Source organism: Lygodium microphyllum, chromosome 21 (genome assembly GCF_053477565.2).
Source record: "Lygodium microphyllum isolate KBCC chromosome 21, Lygodium_microphyllum_v1.1.10, whole genome shotgun sequence".
Classification (NCBI taxonomy): Eukaryota; Viridiplantae; Streptophyta; class Polypodiopsida; order Schizaeales; family Lygodiaceae; genus Lygodium; species Lygodium microphyllum.
Window position 1 is genome coordinate 63,905,635 of NC_141155.1, and position 16,376 is coordinate 63,922,010.

General features: G+C 41.9%; 1 pseudogene; it reads right to left on the bottom strand.

Annotated features, from left to right (window-relative positions):
• Positions 1-6,837: 6,837 nt before the first annotated feature.
• On the bottom strand, positions 6,838-8,426 carry LOC148018081 (pyrophosphate-energized vacuolar membrane proton pump 1 pseudogene; annotated as a pseudogene).
• Between the last annotated feature and the right edge of the window lie 7,950 nt (positions 8,427-16,376).

Consider the following 16,376-nt stretch of genomic DNA (forward strand, 5'->3'; position numbering starts at 1 on the left):
GCAGACTTCCATTACATGGTCAACTTCCGAAAAAAATAGCTTCGACAAATTGAACCAAAGTTTGGTATTAGCACCTATTCTAAAACTTCCTAACCTCAATAAGGAGTTCGAGGTAGTAACTGATGCTAGCATTCTTGCATTGGGGTGTGTACTTATGCAGGAAGGTCATCCACTAGCATACTCTTCAAGGAAATTGAAGAGTCATGAAAAGAATTATGCCACGCATGATCTGGATGTTGAAGAGAAATGCCATGCCTAAGTATGCCAAGGAATTTAAGGAATGCAGCCACCGCGAGGGTACTCAAAAAGTTATGTAATAGCTTTTCATCAATGTTTCAAAAAATATGATTGGGCATATACATGATGTAGATAGTTTTATAGAAGTGTGAAATGACCTTATCAATCTCTTTAGTACAAATACTGAAGCTAAAAATTTGTATTTGAGATCTAAGTTATATAATATCAAGGATAGAAATCTGTTTATTAATGGTTATGCATTGAAGATTAAGAGCATTGTTAAAGCTCTTGGATCTATTAAAGCATAGGTTGATGATGATGATATTGTGGTTGCATGTTTGAATGGCTTGGATGAGAAGTACGAGCAATTTCACATCTCCATCAATATAAAAGACACTATTTCTAATTTTGCATATCTAATATCTATGTTGATATTAGAAGAGAAAAACTTGGGTCTTATTGCATCTTTGTCACAAATCAAGAAAAGTAAAAAATAGGTACTCTACTTTAACACAAGTAGAGATAGAGGTCATGATGGTAGAGATTTTGGTGGTAGTGGCCATGGTGGTGGCTATTATGGAAAAATTTAAGGATAGTCTCATGACTCACAGAAGTAGTCACATACAGGTAGTAGATGCCGGGATCTTTAGGCAAGGGGAGCAATAGAGGACATGGTAGAAAAAATGCATGTTATAATAGTAGAGAATGCTATAGTTATAGTCAAAAAGATCATATTTCATATGAATATTCAAAAAACAGAAGAGGCTAAAATAATAGAAATGGGAGAAGACATCATAAAAATTGTGCATCTATTAGTACTTAAATTGATAATGAGCAGTTGTTTATTATGTAGCACATTATAAATGCAGTAAATGTAGATGCATCAACAATAATCACTGATGATGTATGGTGTATGAACTCAAGTTTTTCTAACCATATGATGTCTCATGGAGAATGATTTACAGAAATAAAAAATCATGAAATGCTAGGTTTTGTTGAAATAGGTGACAATACAATGCATCCTACTACTCATGTTGAGAGTAACCCATTGTCTATGCAAGCAGGATGGAAAAGTTAAGTATTTGGTTTATGTGTTGCATGTGCCTAACATAACAAAGAACTTAGTTTTTATTGGAAAAATGGTTGTGTAGGGACTGCCATAAGTAAAGTTCAATCAAAATGGTTACTTTGTAGAAGATTTTAGAAATTGATATAAATTAGTTGCAAAAGACAAGCAAGTGGGAAGAATGTTTACCTTGGATGTAAATACACCTAAGCTAAAGACTACTATGTTTGCACAAGATATAAGAGTCGTGGTTGATATTGACAATTGATATAAACATATTCACCATGCTAATGTGCAGCTATTGAAAAATATATACTCATATGAAATTATGACCAGCTTGCCTGAGTTCAAAGTAGTTGATATGCAAAAAGTATGTGAAGCATATCAATTTGAAAAATAGCCAAGGCATGCATTTTCTGATCATGAACATGTAAGCAAGCATTTACTTCATATTATATATTCAAATGTATAGGGTCTTACAAATACTGTATCAACGGCTGAATGTGAGTATTATGTAACCTTTATTGATGATCATATAAGGAAGGTATGGGTATGCTTCATGTAGGAGAAAGTGAGGTGTTTTTTCTCACTTTCAAGATTTTACAAATTTAGTTGAGAGAAAAACGAGTGTAGATAAAGTGCCTGAGGTAAGATGGAGAGAGAGAGAGTACCTCTCCAATGAATTCAATAATTTTCTAAAATAACATAGAATTCAAAGGCAATTTACATGAAAATATACTCCACAACAAAATGATGTTATTGAAAGGAAAAATAGATACATCGTAGAAATTGTAGAAGCCTTGATGTAGCTAAAAAGAATATGCCACATTATTATTGAGCTAAAGCTGTCTCTATAGATGTGTATATGATGAAGGGGAGTACTCCAATTGCTGCAATGCATGATGTGACCATAGAGGAAAAGTTTACTAGCAAGAAACTAGCTTTGTCATATGTTAAGGTATTTAGATGCATTGTAAATGTTTATGTTCTCAATGAGCTAGGAAAGAAGTTGGATCTAAAAGATGGAAAGCATGTATTGATGGGCTATTCCTTGAGAAAAAGCATTACATGTATTAGAATCTAGTTACATGCAAGCTAAGAAAGAAGTTGGATCGAAAAGTTGAAGAGTGTATATTTGTGGGCTATTCTGTTGAGCAAAAGGGTTACATGTATTATAATCCATTTGTATGCATGTTAAAGTGAGCAGAGATGTCATGTTTGTTGATGAGATGAGTAGTTGGTTTGCTGCTAAAAAATAAGTTGATGATATAAAAAGATTGCAAAAATTGTGGGTCCATAGTCATAGACATTGAATGGACCAAAAGAGTCCTCTTCTTGTAGGTTTATTGAAAGACCATGGAGTGGTAAGTTGCATGTAAATAGCACTCCTATAAGTGTAGAAAATGTATCACATAAGAAAAAAGAAAAGGTGGTTGAGTCATTTGGTGTGCTAGATATTTTGGTAGCTATACGTTTACCAACGGTCCCAACGTTGAGCTCGTGGTGAAACACAACAAGTCTCCTCAATTCCAACCTCAAAAGGAGATGAAATATCAACTGCAATTCTAGTCGATGGTAGTAATTTAGGGTAATTCAAGTTTATCGAGTGTGTTCATTCTCTATCCCCCCCTAAGACTTCCCTCCTCTTATGGCTCATCATTCATGACAAGGCCATTTGGACACAAGAAACTGCCGAGAAGATTGGGATTGGTACATGTTGGAAGGTGTGACAAGGAAAAGGAAACCATTCATTATCTCTTTCTACATTGCCCCAACAATTAGGCCTATTTATAGTGATTGCATTTCAAGGTCATTTTGCATCTTACCTACTATTGTGGAAGGAACTCATCCCAGGTGAGGTCAATGACCTCTCCTCTTCTCTCTAGACACGCCTTAGGGGCACATACCTCTAGACAATTTTGGCTTACTCATACTAAGACAGTATTTAAAAATAAAAATGTTGACTTCCTCTCTCTAAACTAAAAACATATTGTTTGACGTAGAGTAGCCAAGATGGCAATTACACAATAACAACAGATGAAACGGGGTTGGCTCTTTTGAAGTCCAACGAGGAGCTAACAAAGAAAGTTAGAGAGGAGTTACTACTACAAAAACATGTTGAGGTTAACCCTATGTTAAGGTTAACCCTTTTGTGGATTGAGCTACTACCGAAGAAAAGGTATGAAGAAATCTGGAAAATGAGGTCTAGGTTGCTCTGCGACTCGTCAACGCAATGAGGCTACATCGTTAAAAGAGATCAATCCCCCTACTTCCCCCACTCTCGTTTAACTTTCTCAGTGCACATGTAATGACCGTAATAATCAAAGCCCTTGAAACACTGAAAGCTTGAAGTTAGTCTTTTATCCTTTGATATCATTTACCTTAAGAAAAAAAGAAGAAGAAGAGACCGAGTTTCGGACAATTGTACAAAATGCTGCTTGTCACGTGACACGGGCAAGTCGAGTAGTCACGTTACACGTCGCCCAAAAGCAGACACGCGTGGACCCGGAAAAGCGATTGTTGCTTTTGGGCTACGCGCAGTTGCGGCGCATTCCATTTCTTCTTGTCTGGCGGCTTTCCCGCGCAAATCACGTATATTGCTCTCGCAATACTGCAGCCGTGTAAATATTTGCAATCGTCGCCAACCACGTTCTTCTCCAGCTCGGTCGTATAGACTGATTCTTTTCTCTTCTCTGTGTGCGACTCTGCTAGCTGCATTCCTGCAACCGATCACCTGTGGCAGCCGCCCGGCATCTCTCTCTGCCAGCGTCTGATTCCTTCTCTCTCAGAGTAGCATTACCACTACTACTTGCTCCGCCTGCCCAACGTCTTCTCTCACACACATCAAAGCATCCTATGGAAGTGGTGGGGTTCCTTGGGCGCGGAGGATTTGGCCCTGTTAGCAGGGTTCGTGACTCGACCAGCGGGATGGAGTTCGCCTGCAAAGCCTTACCGATCATGGCCGCGACCAAAGACGATGACGGGAATGACGTTCTGCGTGATAACTCCGAGGCCATCATCCATGAGGTAAGGGCCATGGACAGGCTCCTACATGACATAGTAGTGACCGAGGAGGCTGACGGATCATCGACGTCGAGGGTGCAATGTAACGACTATCCAGGAATGGAAAGGCCGGTGGTCTGCATCAAAGGCGTGCGTACAGGTGAGAGCATGTGCTGTCTGTTCATGGACTTGTGCTACGGCGGTAGCCTTGCCGATCTCCTGGACAATGCTAGACATGCGCCTACAGACCAGGTCAAGTACAATGGTGACCATATGCCTGGTATTACACAAGGAACTTTCAATCGATCCCCATATAGGAAAAAAAGAGATTTCCCCATGGAATTCCCTAGTTGAAAATACATATAAGTGGGGAAAGTAAAAACTAGGGAAAATGGGACATTTCCTAGTGAAAATAAGTAGGAAATCACATAAGACCTTTCCTACTACATAGGAAAATACAAAATTTTCTATGTAGGAAATAATTCCTATATAGGAAATATTTCATATACAGGAAAAATTTTCTAGAGGTGATTCCCTAGATACTCACTAGGAAATCTCTCATTTTTCCTATTTTTTACATTCCCCACTTATATGTACTTTCAACTAGGGAATTCCGTGGAAATTCTCTTTTTTTCTTATCACTTTATCTACTTTGCCCTTCCTCTTAGACATGCTAATATCAAACAAGAAATTGCACAATAAATTTTTAACTAGAAAATTATATAGAGAATGTCATCATTTCTAAGTAAGGATCAATAACATACATCTAATGATCAAAATAGATTAAACAAATTAAGACATCAACATCTACTTCTAGCAACCAAAAGAAAAATGAAAACAATTTTAAAGAAGCATAAAACTAAAAACTAATTAAGCAACACGTGTGTCTTGATTGTTTTATCCCTTAAATCTCCAATATGTTGCAAAGTAATAAATGTTTGTCTACCCTCTTCTCTAAATTTCAACATGGATGGCCGATAGATATCATCATATGATGGTATGCATATCACTCCTATTGATACTCAAGTGATCAAATATCATTAGTTAGTATAACCATTTCAAAAAATGACTCATTATCAACATAAGAAAGCTGGTAATGTTGTACAAGTTTTTTATCCTTAAAGTTGGTACCTGCATCTTGACTTGAAGAAACATTATTGCAAGTAACCTCCTGATCTCCCTTTCTTACATTACCTCTTTTCCCACCTTTTGTTGTTCTTTAATCTATATTTATATATATACACACAATTACTCAAAGTTTAAAAATATGAATAACTATGAACATTTTAAATTAGACAAAGAGACTAATTAAAGCTAGCTAATCTCAAAATGAATCACCTAATAAAGCAAGATGTAAAATATGTACAAATTTTAATTTTCAAAGTTTAGTAGAAATAAAGACATATACCTGTATCGTGATTTGAAGAGACATTAGGGCCAATGACCTCCTTAGCTTTCATTGTTCCATTATCTCTTGTACCATTATTTGTGATTTTGTTACCTTTATGTACACATAATAAACCAAAGTTTAGAAACATAAGAGACATTGTAAAACATCAAAACACGCATTTGTAAAACATCAAAACATCAAAACACGCATACCTTTTTTGCCCTGTTCTTTACACCATCTGATAGTAAATTGAGCAGGTGAAAACAAGGAATTCATTGTTCATACTTTTATGGGCTCACCAACTTCTCCTTCTGGTTTGAAGCATCTTACAGACTTCCTGTTAAACAGTGCGCGAGGGAGACGAGGAACGGAGGAAGAGAGAAGAGAAAAGAGACACGAGACACCAAAAGTGGAACCCCAGAAGTGCATCAAGTGAGAGCACACATTAGCTGCAACATCAGCTCCTTAGCTAGAATAGATAAAACATCAAGTAGAATAAACATAAGCTTGAACAGACGAATCAACTGAAAATAGACAAACAACAACTGGAAACAATGAAACTTCAGCTAGAACAACTCAACAGCTGGAATAATAATGAAACATCAGCTGGAACGTTTCAACAGAGCTGGAATAAGAATGAAATGAAATATCATCCCATCAGCTCGAAACATTTCTTATAAACAAAGCGTGGAATAATTTCAACGCATTAGCTGTAATATAGATGAAATGATATGAAACGTAGCATGAAGAGCCAAAAATCAGCTGGAATAAAGAAACATTTAGAATAATCAAATGATGAACAAAATACCGACAATCATCAGCAAGAGCTCATCAATTTTCTTACTGGTGCTCAAAGCCCAAGCAAACATCTCAGCAATCTGCTTCTAGGACTCTAGGAACATCTTTGTACGCCTGACCTCCAGATCATCATGAAATCGCTTAGAGTCTCTCTGCATTTGCAGTTTCATCTCTTCTAATCTGAGAAAGTGCTCCCCCAAAGTGCGGATCACGGAGACCAACCTGAGAAAGCGCTCCCCCAAAGTGCTGTCAACTGGGGGCTGTTGATGCCGCAACCTGGACTTTGAAGAAGTCCTATGGTTGAGAAATCTGTCCATCTTGAAAGCCTTCGCGGCCTCATAGTCTATACTGCGGCTGCGCTTCTTGTGGAGAGATGTGTAAGAAGTATCATGGTCATCCAGAGACCGGTTGTGATACCAGCATTATCACTTATGGGACCATATGCATCTATGACTAGACAGGTGGCAATGGTACAAAGCATTCCAAGAGCTACAACTGTGATTCCGTACATGGCTGCTAGGGTATGGCTAACATAGATGGCAACAGCAATAGCAAATATTGGAACAATTACAGACTTGTAGCCAAGTGCCAACCAAAGATGACATTGGTAGCAGCTCCTGTCCTGCAAGAATCAGCAACATCGTGGACTGGTCTGTATGTATTGCTGGTGAAATACTCTGTAACATAGCCAATTACCAACCCTGCCCAAAGCCCTACTCCAACGCAAAAAAATAGTTTCCAGTTTTGAACCATCTTTGCACCACCGTTAGGATCATATATGTAAAACGTGGATGGTAGTGCCAGCCAACAAACAAAAGCTGCACGGAATGTCATTAAGATGGTGGATATCAACAACTGTCTCTTCAATGTAGATTTAATATCCCTTAGATTTGAGATCTCGAACACATCAGTTGCGAACAAGGTTGTGATGAGGCACACCACAATGCCCATAGAGCTAATGAGTAGAGGGAAGCACATAGCAGTGAAGTCATGATTTGTGCCAAATGATGACATGGAAGCCACAAGGAGAGCTGCGCAAGAAGCTTCAGCAAAGGAGCCAAAAAAATCTGAACCCATTCTAATAATATCTCCCACATTATCACCCACATTATCAGCAATGATCGCTGGATTTCGCGGATCGTCCTCTGGGATATTCCTTTCTACTTTTCCAACAAGATCTGCTCCAACATCCACAGTTTTGGTATAGATTCCACCTCCAACCCTTTCAAATAGAGCCACAGATGAGCATCCAAGCCCATAGCCAGTGATGGCCTCAAAAAGGCCCTCCCAATCATCCTTGTAATAAAGCTGGAATAGTTTTATAGTGATGCATAAAACTATGAGGCCATTAGCAGCAAGTAAGAAACTTTGCCCCAAACCTGATTGGAAGGCGATTTTGAATACTTTGCCTATCCCTTTTCTGGCTTCCAAAGTTGTGCGAGCATTCGCATATGTTGCGATCATCATGCCCAAAAATCCCGACACCATGGACGTCAAAGCTCCCAATATAAATGCAACTGTAGTGAAAATTGCTGTAAAGAGAGCTGGGGCACATTCCTGCTTTGGATCGTATCTGCAAGGCTGGGGCTTAGTACTGAACCCCTTCACAGATCCCAGGAACAAGAAAATAACAGCAGCAAATATGCCCATGAAATAATCCAAATACTTGTACCCTGTCAGCAAAAACGATGTGGCTCCTATGGATATGGCTTGCTGAATTTCAGTGCATTTTCTAATAGCTGCTGCATCTGATTCCTCATCCAATCTATCCTCCTCGTCACAGTCTGATGATCCATTGACGATGTTGTGACTGTGGGTGTCGTTGTTGTCGAGGAAGGTGTAGCCATTGCTGGCAGGCCTGGACTTGTGCTCGAAGGCCAAGAGACCGGTTGCGATAGCAATCTGATGGTGGTTTGTCAGAATCATCTGCATCTTCGTTAGTTAACAAGTTAGTTATACCATCTGCACCAGCAATTATACCCCACAAGTTAGTTAACAAAATACTGCTAAGGCACAGAGTAAAACTGCTTCAGGAGCTACACTACATTCTTGCAAAGTTAAGATGTTGAATTGGAAAGGTAAGCAAACGCATCATTAATCTCTGCCCATTCCAAGTACATATTCATGTCTCCCTGCATGTCAAATGCCACTGTCATTGTCACTGTCTCACTGTCTCACTGTCACTGTCACTATCACTATCACTGTCTCCCTGCATCAGTACCAGGTTGCCACTGTCTCCCTGCATGTCAAATGCCTGCCGGTTCTCGCCCACAATCAGGAAATCAGTGAAAAAGCAATTGCCCTTCTCGTCATTGTACTAAAAGGCATATGCCATGATGCTTCCTTCTGTTAGCCCTGAGATTCTACCAACTTTTATTACCCTCCTCCCCACGATGCTGTTGATGTTTGCTTGCAAGTCAATAGTTATAACATCTCCCATCTCACCTACCCCTTTGATAGTAGTTGTGACTTTGGAGACATCAAAATTGTCCCCGAATGGAATGAAATCACCATCAGCTCGCACAAATGTCTCTACGGCATGAGCAAACATCATCAAGTATCAATATTGTCATATCAAGAAACGGAAACTAGAATTCTTCTTTCAACTCACAGAGAAGTTTATAAAATGGACAATACAGAATGCCTTAACAGCAGACAGCTCAAAAACAAGTAGCAAAGAGGGAAACCTGGATTCACACTTGTAAAAATGCCATACCACCGCTCATCTGTAATAAAAGACGTTGCCCTTTCCACTACACCCAAATAAACACCAGGTCCAACATTTGGAGGCAGTGGATGGAACATCTTCTGGTTGGGGTAGTCCAAATCAACCACAACATGTCGATTTGTTAGAAACCCAACCTGACGAGTCCCTGTCCTACTTTGTACTATGGCTCCAAGTGTACCAAATGTCTCCTGACCTGCAACCTGTGAAATTCACCAGAGAGAGAAATGTATCAGAATTGTCAAACTAGTAATGATGCAACAATTATTTACATATATTGCAACTAAAAATCTGCCAATCTTCACCTCTATAGTGTAAAAAAACACCATTAGTTGTTTAATTTATATATGATGAAGCATGTACACACTCTCAGCATTTCTCAAAGTTTATGGAAAGGAGGGGAAAAATGTGCGGAAAACATCTAATGACACCAAAAACACAGAAACACATGAGATGGTCATTTCTATTTTCTATACACAAATATGGACATCATCATGCTGCAATTGAGTATATCGGCAAACAAAATGATGATAGATTCGAGAGTGATGCCCCTCGAATATCAATGTAGAAATATCAATCTGCCACTAAACTGTACACTATCATAATGCATAAAATGCCCTCATTTGATATGCTAGTTTATACAACTTAATTAAATAAAAAATACTAAACAGTTTGTTAGATCAATATAAGACATCAAACTTGATTACATAAAAGGGCCTACAGTTGATCCGAAAATTGAACTAAGACCACAAGCATGACATCAAAAGAGTAGACACATCCAGATTATGACCATGCTCTAAGGCTATGCAGCTAATCCTTGAGATAAAATTTAGAAACTTGGTTGTAAGATGCACACCTCCAAAACAAACGTAAAATTATAGAATGACTAAATTTCAAGACAAGCAGTTTGTATTCAAACTTTGAAGTTATTCACTGGCTTTTTACCTGAGATCCTGGACCGATGGATGGGTCATTGCCCCTTAAACCTTCATCCAGCTCTGTGTATACCTCTTGCTTAGGGGTTGCGGCTAGAATACCAAAATAAGAGAACTCTACCACATCAACATCACACCATATGCCTCCAGCTGGTCAACCGTGAGAGTTAAAGAGGACAAACTCTTGCTACAAAAGACATGTAGATGAGAGTTAAAGAGGACAAACTCATAGCAAATTTGATGCTGTCAACCGTGAAAGTATTTGATGTGGTGAGCCTTGATTTGGCCCTTCACTCATACTAAGAGAGATCAAAATTTTCCTACAAGCTTATATAGAATTGGCTAAGCAGCTGCATACTGACTTAAGGTTTAAAACTCTTCTTTGGCCGAGATGCATGCTGTAGACAGGTCTTCTACCTTTTACCAGGAGAAAAATACAAAACACTGATCAATTAGAAAGGACATATAGGAAGACAGAAGGAAATCCCTTGCTACCTTATAGCATGTCCTGCTTCCTGAGAAGCTAGCCAAACAGCGATGTCAGGGGCATACACAACAGTCCGACTTGCAGCATGAGCCTGAGGAAGGTCATGATTATTCTCCATAGTCAGTGAGAAAGATGCTTCCCTTGAGATGTCTGGAGGCAGAGCAACTACTCAGAAACTGCTGATGTCAGAATATATTTCAAGCTTGCAGGGAATGGGGTTGTCATTCAAGCTCCTTTGGGTGTGATTGTGATCTTTTGAATAAGGTTCCATGGGCTATATTGAGCATGAGTGTATGTTCTTAAACAGTGAATAAGAAGAGAAGTAAATGCCAGAAGATCACTTTGGGTTGTCTTGGCCTTTTGTTACAACCCTATGTGTCTGCTAAGAAGGCCACTGTCTTCCCTCCATTGTTGCAGGAAATTTGAAAAATTTACAAGCAGATGGGGCAAGCTTGTCAGTCTCTTAACTGATGGCAATGCAAGCTTAACTAATGATGCCCTGGCAGTGTTGGCCATATTAGCACCATGTGCAAAGGGCCTGATGGCTATAAGGAAGACTAGGTCCATACCTTTGCTGGTAAAACTGTTAACATTTGGGTCCACCAAAGGGAAGGAGAACTCTATGGCAGTCCTCTTGGCTTTGTGAAAGAATGGAGGAGGAGAAGTTAAAAGATCTGTCTTGATCCTTCCTACTGCTCTCTCCTCTTTGCAAAGGCTAGCATTGGATGGTTCTCCTAGAGCCCAAAGAAAAGAATCCCTGCCCTTCTCAATTGCTCATATGCTACCACAAGCTTCGAAATAGTGGGAAAAGGCCCTACCAACATGTAGCCAACAAACCATACTCTATATAACATAAAAGCTTTCTCAAACCACTTCATGAACTACATCAAGTTTACCACCTAGTATTGAGAGATGAAATATATGCTCTAAATTTTCAAATACAATTCAATGCATGATTGGATCAAACATACTGAGTAAAAAAATTTAGTAGACTAACCCCTAAGCGGGAAAGTACCTAGCAATCCCAACCTGGTTACAAGTTGTCTTCATTTGCAAAAAACTACAAGCTGAATGTCTTCTCTCTTCCTTCAAGTAGTTGTTGTGGTTTGCCTTCATAAATGGAGCCAATGATCTCTTTCTTTACCTCTTTCAAGTAGACTAGCAAAACCACCACTTTCGATGCCTGTAGACATTTGACTACAAAACTTGTCCTTGTAAGAATCAACTCAATTTTGCATCTTTTCAAAATTGATCCACTACTAAAAAAAACATGTTGAAGAAAAGGACAAGAACGATTCTTAAAACTCTCACATTTGTGGTTACTTCCATTGTGTTATGGTTCTTTGGCATTTCATATTTGATCATCTTAAGGTAGCATTCCACAAACATCTTGCAAGCTGGAAACCAAAAAAAGACTGGTAATTAGTACATGTGCTTAAACATTACTAATGGCGCCTTTGATGAAAGCCATGCCATGGTTCTTGATGTTGCTTGATGTAGCCCTTCATGTTACTAGCCAGTTTCCAATTTTCTTGACTCCTCAGCATCACCTTCTTTCCGTGTCCTCTGTTCTTAGTTTTCTACTCAATGTGAGTGCCGGGCATCGCCTATTTGGGCTCCTTGATATGTAGGTTTTTTCATACGTGTATTTGCTATGCTACTTCTCACAGCTTTCATATCTTCTTTAGCAAAGCTCTCTTAGCCTGCTCTATTTTCATTCTCAGTCTGTCATCTCCTGGTTGTGAGCTCCTGTCAGAGTCTGGCAGGAGACAGAGGAGCTCTGTCAGCTTGGTATTTGCTGTTTTTGTCTGCATTCCTTTTCCGGGAGTCACACAGCCCAAACTGGGCTTTTTGGTGTGCAGTCGGCCCAGATTTTGGGCAGGTCGGCCAGATCTGGGCAGGTCGGCCAGATCTGGCCAGGTCAGCCAGATCTGGCAAGTCGGCCAGTTTTCTAGCCTGGGGCTATATATAGCAGCCCCCCAGTCATTCTCAGCATTCGCTTCTGTAGGCTGCATTCGTTTTTCGGGAGTCACACAGCCCAAACTGGGCCTTTTGGTGTGCAGTCGGCCCAGATTTTGGGCAGGTTGGCCAGATCTGGCCAAGTCGGCCAGATTTGGCAAGTCGACCAGTTTTCTGGCATGGGGTTATATATAGCAGCCTCCCAGTCATTCTCAGCATTCGCTTCTGCAGGTTCAGAACACTCTCCGTCCTCTCCCACTCCGGCATTGGTGCTGCCATTGCTTTCAGTCTGTTCTGGTGCCCTCACTGATGCTCCGGGCTGCGTGCAGGGACTGATCAGTCCATTTCAGTGTATTCAACGTTCATTTCAGTCAGTGCAGATTTTCTTCCTTCATTTCCTACTTTCTCTCTCCCCTCCTTTGTGTTCCTGTTCTTGCTGCTGTCATCCCATCTTCAACTGCCAAGGCGGCCCCTCTAGGTGGCCCTTCTTCCTGCGTTTTCTGCAGACGACTTCTCCCGAGGCTGCCATGTCAACCAGCGACCCCTCCTGTTTGCGTTTTCCATCAGGCAGGCAGTCCCTCCTTCAGCTGGGCGACACATCATCAGGCTTCGTTTTGCAGATCTGATGGTCGTTTCCACTCCTGGCGGCGCATCTCCTGCTGGCAACCCACTTTCAGGCTGCGTCTTGGTGCTGGCGGCTTCTTTTCTAGTGATCTTCATCAGTTATCTTTTCGTTTTGCAGATCCAGGTGTTTGTAGGCTATCACAGCCTGCGTCTTGGTGGTTGGTGACCATACTGCTGGTCATACTTCGGCTTCGGCACAGTTTTCTTTGGTGTTTGGTATTTTGCAGACTGGAAGATGTCTTACCAGTTTTCAGGCGTTGACGACTCAGAGGATGAGCTCCTTTCTCATCATTTCTCTGAGCGGAGGCAGGATTATCAGGAGTTTCGACGTCGAGAGGAGCCTCCTCGCACTCGTCCCTCTTCAGTCCATGCATCTCAGAGGGTTCCATCTACCGTGAAGGTGTCTTCCGTGAAGACTGCTTTAGATGTGCGGATGCCTTCCTTGATTCCCTCTATTCAGGTGCCGATTCTCCCTTCCTTTCCAAAGGCAGATAAGTTGGATTGTCTATGCATGGCCTTACTCAGCTAGGTACCCGAGTCATTTTTACACAAGATGCAGTCACAGTGGAGGATGCTTCTATAGGTGATGCTCTTTGGATGGGTACACAGGAGGGTGGGCTTTATATGCTCACAGCCTTGGCTGCGAGGACTTTCCATGAGCTTGGGCTGCTTTGGCATGCTCGGTATGGTCATTTGAACCTCGATTCTCTTCGGCGGGCTTCTCGGAGGAAGATGGTGGAGGGACTTCCAAATTTCCCTCCTCTTCACACTTAGTGCCCTAGCTTCTTGAGGGGCAAGCAGCATAGGTAGCCTCACCCTCAGGTTGCCTCTAGGAGGACTACTTCTCCGCTTGAGTTGGTTCACACCGACCTTTGCGGACCTATGGGCACGGCCTCCCTTGGGAAGGCCAGGTATTTGATGCTGATTGTGGACGACTTTAGTCGTTATGTGTGGCCTTATTTCTTGGAGTACAAGAGCTAGGCGTACTCCCGTTTCTGCGAGTGGCAGGTGTTTGTGGAGACCCAAACAACTTCCAAAGTTCGTGGCGTTCGAGCTGATCACGGTGGCGAGTTCACTTCTCACCTTTTCTCTCAGTTTTGCAGGGATCATGGTATTCGGGTGGAGTATTCCCATCCGAACACACCATCCGAGAATGGTGTGGTGGAGCGTGCGAATCGGACCATGGTGGAGATGGCCCGATCGCAGCAGCAGGAGTCTCTTAGGATTCCCTTATGGTATCGCCGGCTCATGCAGGATTCAGGTGTTACTCACTTTCCTGCTTCTTCTACAGGCCCACGTCGATTAGCCCAATTACAGGCCGAGCGGGATAGCTCACTGTGTGTGAACTATGCTCTTATGTCTCAGATTCTTCAGGATTCCGAGCCTTCCACTGTGGAGGAGGCTCTTGCACAGGATATTTGGAGACAGGCTATGCAGGCCGAGCTCGATTCCATCAAGCAAAACCATACTTGGGAGCTTGTACTGCGTCCCAAGAAACAGAAGGTGATAGGTGTGAAATGGATCTTTAAGACCAAGTATCTTGCAGATGGCTCCTTGGACAAGCATAGGGCTAGACTTGTTGCCAAGGGTTTTGCACAGCGCGCAGGTTTGGACTACTTCGAGACTTTTGCTCCTACAGCTCGGATGTCCACCATTCGAGTTATTTTGGCTCTTGCAGCTCACCACCGTTGGCCTGTTTATCAAATGGACGTCAAGTCAGCCTTTCTGAATGGCATCCTTGAGGAGGAGATTTATGTTTCACAGCCTCATGGTTTTCTTGTGCAGGGGAAGGAGAATCATGTCTACAGGCTGCGGAAGGCTCTTTATGGCCTGAAGCAGGTTCCTCATGCTTGGTACCAGAGGATTGACCATTTCTTTCTACAGAGTGGCTTTCAGCGTTCCGCTTATGATCCCAATGCCAAGGGTTTTGCACAGCGCACAGGTTTGGACTACTTCAAGACTTTTGCTCCTACAGCTCGGATGTGTGAGAGTGCGCAGCGGAAGAGGAAATACGAACACGGAGGGAGAGAGAGAGAGAAAGCTGAAAATAAGGAAGAGAAATCTGCACTGACTGAAATGAATGCTGAATACACTGAAATGGACTGATCAGTCCCTGCACGCAGCCCACAGCGTCAGTGAGGGCACCAGATCAGGCTGATGATGATGGCAGCACCGAAGACGGAGGAAGATGACGGAGTCGGAGTGTGCACCTGCCAAAGAAGGAGGGAAGATGATAATACAACTGACTGGCAAGTGGGAAATGGCTATAAATAGCCAAAAAACCCACAAACTGGACGACCTAAAATTTGAGGCCATAAATATGTTTGACCAGTATTTAATGCTGATCTGACCAGCATTTAATGCTGGTAAAAATGCCAGGAATGCTCAGAAAAATCCCGGAAAGGGTGGACAATGTCCGGCAGGTGAGGCAGGCTGATGAATGCAGAAACTGCCCCGGGAAATGCACATCTGAGTGCTCTAGAATGAGCTACCTCCTCCGTCAAAACGAGTGATAGACAAGTCAAAGCTCCTAAAGTCCTCATCTGACTGAGACTGAGGCTCACAGGCAGGAGATGACAAGGCATGACAAACATGACTGCTAACAGGATGTCCACCATTCGAGTTATTTTGGCTCTTGCAGCTCACCACCGTTGGCCTGTTTATCAGATGGACGTCAAGTCAACCTTTCTGAATGGCGTCCTTGAGGAGGAGATTTATGTTTCACAGCCTCCTGGTTTTCTTGTACAGGGGAAGGAGGATCATGTGTACAGGCTGCGGAAGGCTCTTTATGGCCTGAAGCAGGCTCCTCGTGCTTGGTACCAGAGGATTGACCGTTTCTTTCTACAGAGTGGCTTTCAGCGTTCCGCTTATGATCCCAACCTCTACTTACGGGTTGTGGATTCTCTTTCTGTGTTCCTTATTTTGTATGTCAATGATCTTATCATTACAGGGAGCGCCACTCAGCAGGTGGAGCATACTCGGTCCATCCTTCAGTAGGAGTTTGACATGACGGATCTTGGGATCCTTCACTTCTTTCTAGGACTAGAGATCTATCAGATGGGACAGGGCATCTTTATCTCGCAGCACAGGTACATCTCCGAGCTTCTTTCGGAGTTTGGTATGGTCGCGTGTCGGCCTATTTCTTGCCCAAC